Below are 5,875 nucleotides of genomic sequence, written 5' to 3' on the forward strand. Positions count from 1 at the left end.
CTGAGATTTTGTGATTCTCTCTGCAACAGTAACAAAACCACTGACATGTACTGAGTGGCGTGGACTAGGAGCTTTTCCTACGTCATCCGTGTAATCCTCATCAACTCTATTACCCCCATTTTGCCAGTGAGGAAATTGAGAGCCAGAGAGGTTATGTGAGGAGGTTACTGAGTCACATCAGTAGCAGAGCTAAGATTGAAGCTGAGGATGGTGGGACTCCACACTGGCATTCTCCCCTCAAACACTGATGGTGGGAATAGAAAAAGGTGCAGTTGCTGTGGAAAATAGTTCGGTGATTCCTTAATAAGTTAACCATGGAATTACCATGTCTTAGTTTTCTCGGGCTGTGTATAACTAAATACCACAGACTGGGAGGCTTAACCGATGATATTTATTTCTCACATTTCTGGAGGCTAGGAAGTCTAAGATCAGGGCTGGGTTCTGGGTGAGGGCCCTCTTCTGGCTTGCAGATGGCCACCTCTCATTGCATCCTGCCTGTGTCATGCCACAAGTTGCATTTTTGAGGCACTATTTCCAGAGTGTCTGATTCCCATCAGGAACTTTTTTGGACATTGGAAAATTCACTCACCTTAGGGGATTTTGTTTTCCTCCTCCATGGATTTTATTTCTCCTGGATTTGAAATACAGCTCTGATATTTACTGGTTGTGAGACCTTGCTAGGCCTCAGTTTTCTCATCTGTAAAATAGGATAATAATCTCATTTGCCTCCTTCTGACCTTTTCTTCTTTTACTTCTTCCTTTCCTCTTTCCTTCTCCCTTAATTTCTTTCTCCCTTGTTTTATTTTTCTGTTCTTCCATAAACCCTAACCTCTGGTGTTAATTTTCCCCTGGAAGAGCCTTGAAACCCCACCATGGATCCTCCCTAAAGTGGCTTGAGAGGTACTGATGGTTTGTCAATAACAGAGCAAGAGAGAAGCAGCTGCTGATTAATTCCATGCCAGCCAATGCATTCTGTGCTCTGCATCTAGAATAGGGCAGTTTCCAAGGTGACCGCGACTAGTGTGTGAGGACAAGGTGAGGGCCTGGAATTATGAGCTGCCAAACTCGTAAAGAACACAGGCTTCCTCTGAGCCACTCGTGGCCCGCTGCTCGCCAACCAATTTAGCAACCGACTTGCGGCAAAGTATTTCCACAATGTTTAGTGATCAGTGCATCTATAAATAGGATTGTAAGAACAATTTGGATAGATGTTAATATATGGGTTCAGTCTCCGAGTGACTAAACCTTGAGTTGTTTTGACCTCAGAGAGCCATCAAAAATCTTCTACAAGGAACAATTCTACAGTCATCTGTGGCAGATGTTTTGTTCCTCTTCAACATGTCCTTGTGTGTATAATTTACTAACATGATAATAATGTGCTGCCTGGCACTTTGCAATTTACAAAGTGCCATCACACACTTTTCATGTGATCCTTGCAAGACAAGCATTATTACTGAGGTTCAGGGAAGACAAGTAACTCGTCCCTAGGACATACCTATTGTGGGGTGAATGGTATTGGGGAAAGGCAGGGAATGGGGAAACTGGTGGGGGTAGTAGAGTCCGAATTTCAGACAAGGACTGTGTGGCTTCTAAACTGATCTTTTCTTATTCCACTAAATCCTATTTCCTGGCTTAAAAGTCTTGGAACAATAATTTCCTCTCCTGTCCTCAGAGGGGCCAGCACGTTGGGGTCAAGTACCCCAATCTCTTCTTTGATTACTGTTGAAAAAATATTTTATTTATTTATTTATTTATTTATTTATTTATTTATTTATTTAAGTAATCTCTACCCCCAACATGGGGCTCAAACTCACAACCCCAAGATCAAGAGTCACATGCTTTACTGACTGAGCCAGCCAGGCCTTCCTTCTCCTTTGGCTACTCTGCATTAAAAGTAGGCTTGCCAGACTTAGCAAATAAAAATACAAGATGCCTCCTTAAATTAAATTTTAGACAAACAATAATTTTTTAGTGTAAGTATGTCCCATGGTGTATTTCATTTGGCAACCCTAATTACAAGTACTTGTTATTAAAACTTTTTCCTTTAAAATATGTGAATTACCTATAGGAAATTTTGAAAAATCATACAAGCAAAAGGAAGAAAATAGAAATTACTCCTAATTTTACCATGGGGTAATATTAATAATTCAATATTAACTTAATATTTTGATACATCTACGGTGACTGTTTTTCCCATGCATGTACTTATATGCATAAATTCCTTTTTTAAAAATAGAAAATGAGATTTACTGAATATACTACTTCAGAAATGTTTTTTTTTCCTCACTCAGTAATATATCATGAACATCTTTCCATGCCCTTATGTATTCTGTAATATTCAAACCTGCAAGGTCATCAATTGGATAGCATGCTGCCTTTAGCTATCTCCCTATAGACAAACATTAGGTTGTTTCCAATGTTTCATTATTATACACTTGCCATGAACAATCTTGGCTAAGTCTCCTTGCTCATCCCTGGGACAAATTTTTGCAGTAGCATTTCTAGGTCAAAGGATATGCAAACTTTTAAGGTTTTGTTACATATTATCAAATTATCCTTCAGAAAAGTTGTGCCAGTTTACATTCTCACAAACAGTATTCCAAAGTGGTATTCCTTGTGTATTGCCAACACTGGGGATTATCATTAAAAACAAACAAGAAAAATAATCACTTTGATTCTGAGACTACCCTGACTCCATAATCACATTCAGCACATTCTAAGCCACTCTTAATGGTCTTATTTCTTTCTACTGAGTCTTCAGTTCTAAAATAGAGAAGAAATCAGATTAGGGATAGAAATTACTGACTGTTCCAACACATGCCCATATCAGACATCAGTCATTAATTCTGCCTTTCTTTATACTGCGTTTGGACAAGGCTTCAGAATCATAAATCATCCTAGTTTTGCAGGTGGCCATTACTAATCTTAAACAATTGCTTCTCAGGGAAAATTTCCCTTTAGAGAAAAACTCAGTCAATAAATGGAGAAAGAATGATTGAATTAGAATGGTATTGATCATGGGTGGCTGTTTATATCAGGTGCCCCATGGAAGAACACAATGTCACATTGAAGTAGCCTTGGAACCTGAATTTGATTAAGCTTCTTGATCTCACTACCAATTTGTAGGAAATGGAGATCACAAAGAAAATGTTAAACTACTTTATGAATGTGTAATCAGTGAAATCCAGACTGTGGGAAACTCTATAGGTAAAATGATCTCTTTTCTTTAGGGAAAAAATAAATGAATGAAGAAATAAAAACTGGGGGGAAACCTAAAGATTAAAAGATATCCAAAAGATATATCAGTCAATCACAGTGTATGGACCTTATTTGGATTCTTATTTAAAAAAAAAAAAAAAACTATTGGAAGAATGAACTTTTTAACATTTATGAGACAATTAGAAATTTGGACACTAGATATTTAATTACATTCAGAAAAGTTATTAATTATTTCTATGTGATAATAGTACCATAGCTGTATTTTTAAAAACAGTTCTCATCTTGGGGAGAAGGGGCCAAGATGGTGGTGCAGCATGGAAGTACTCTGATTCTTTCATCCCTGAAATGCAGCTAGATTAGCACCAAACCATTTTGCACATCTAGAAAATTGATCTGAGGATTAACACAATCTGCATAACGTGAGCCACAGAACTCAGCAGGAATTCACCCCAAAAGAAAGAACAGGAAGAAATTACAGCCAGGGACATAAGACAGATATAAGCAAGATGTCTGAATTAGAATTTAGAATCATGATAATAAGAATACTAGCTGGGGTTGAAAAAAGCATAGAATCCCTTTCTGCAGAGATAAGAGAAGTAAAATCTAGTCAGGACAAAATTAAAAATGCTTTAACTGAGATGCAATCTTGAATGTATGCCATGGCAGCAAGGATGGATGAAGCAGAGCAGCAAATCAGTGACATATAAGAGAAAATTATGGAGACTAGTGAAGCAGAAAAAGAGGGAAACTACGGAGGCAAAAGAGCACGATATAAGAATTGGAGAACTCAGTAACTCATTAAAAAGGAATAACATCCGAACCATAAGAGTCCCAGAAGATGAAGAGAGAGAAAAAGGGGTAGAAGGTTTGAGCAAATCATAGTGGAAAACTTTCCTAACATGGGGAAAGACATAGACATCAAAATCCAAGAAGCACAGAGAACTCCCATTAGATTCAACAAGAGTTCTCATCTTGGGGTGCCTGGGTGGCTCAGTCAGTTAAGCATCTGATTCTTGGTTTTGGCTCAGGTCATGATCTCGCAGTTTGTAGGATCTAACCTTGCATCAGTCTCTGCACTGACAGTGTAGAGCCTGCTGGGATTCTCTCTTTCTCTCTCTCCCTTTCTCTGCCCCTTCCCCACTGACACTTTTTCAAAATAAATAAATAAACATTAAAAAAAAAAACCCGATGTTTAAACAAAATAAAAACGTCTTCATCTTTTAGAGCAGTGATTCTCAGTTTTGAGATTTTGCTCTCTAGGACACTTGGCAATGTCTGGGGATGTTTTGGGTTGTCAAAACTGAGGAGAAGGGGTGTTACCGGCCTCTAGTGGGTACAGGCCACAGATGCTGCTAAACATCCTGTAATGCACAGGACAGCTCCTCACAACAAAGACTTATTTGGCTCTCAATATTAACAGTGCTAAGATTGAGAGGCCCTGTTTTAGAGATACGTACTGAAATATTTATGGGCAAAATGACACTATAGGTGGTATTTGCTTCAAAATAATGTATGTTAGAGGAAATGGATGAAGGTCTAGATGCATAGGCTGGTTGATTGTTGTTGTTTGGGGTTCGGTGTGGGTTATGGGGGGGGATCATTATATTCTACCTCCTTTAGATAAGTTTGAAATTCTCTGTCATAAAAAGTTTTAAAAAACCTTCCCATGAGGTAAATTGCCATCTCTGGGGTCCTACTCTAAGGACCCTCTTTAACATTCTCTGGTGACTTTGAACATTTTCTAACCTCATTCACACGGAAGTTGTGAAATAGTTTATTTTTGATGTCTTCCTATCTTTGCCTTCCCTACCACCAGAGGAAAGGTGTGTAGCTTGAGCTTTTCTCACCTATTTCCTTATCTGCAAAACAGGAACATGAATGAATCTCGCTTATTCCCAGGAGCTGCTATGAAGCTCAGGTTTCCATATTGGCTAGCATTACCAAATTGTGACATTTTTCTCCCCTTAAGTACAGTCTTTAATTTTGAATGAAAGTCTGCATTTCAGTGTAATTTTAGCTTCATTGAATTAGTTTGGAAGTAATCCCTCCTCTTCAATTTTCCAAAAGAATTTGTAAAAAATTGATATTATTTCTTCCTTACATGTCAGGTAGAATTCACCTGTAAAGCCATCTGGACCTGGAATTTTCTTCATGGAAAGGTTTTAAACTATAAATTAATTTCTTTAATAGATTTTCAGTTTACTACTTATTCTTCAGTGAGCTTTGGTAGTTTGTATCTTTCAAAGAATTCATCCATTTCATCTAAATCATTAAATTTATTGGCATAAAGTTCATAAATTTACCCTATCACGTTTAAAATTTTTTTAATGTTTATTTATATATTTTGAGAGAGGGAGAGAGAGAGAGAGAGACAGTGTGAGTAGGGGAGGGGCAGAGAGATAGGAGAGAGAGAGAGAGAGAGAGAGAGAGAGAGAGAGAGAGAGAGAGAATCCCAAGTAGGCTCTGCACCACCAGCACAGAGCCCAATGTGGGGCTCGAACTTATGAAACTGTGAGATCATGACCTGAGCCAAGATCTAGAGTGGGATGCTTAAGTGACTGAATTACCCAGATGTCCCCATCGTTTTAATCTTGTAGAATCTATAGTGATAGTTCCTCTCTCGCTTCTTAAATTGGTACTTTGTGTCTGAATTAAA

Source organism: Panthera pardus, unplaced genomic scaffold, assembly GCF_024362965.1.
Source record: "Panthera pardus isolate Hobbes unplaced genomic scaffold, ASM2436296v1 HiC_scaffold_16, whole genome shotgun sequence".
In the NCBI taxonomy this organism is placed as follows: Eukaryota; Metazoa; Chordata; class Mammalia; order Carnivora; family Felidae; genus Panthera; species Panthera pardus.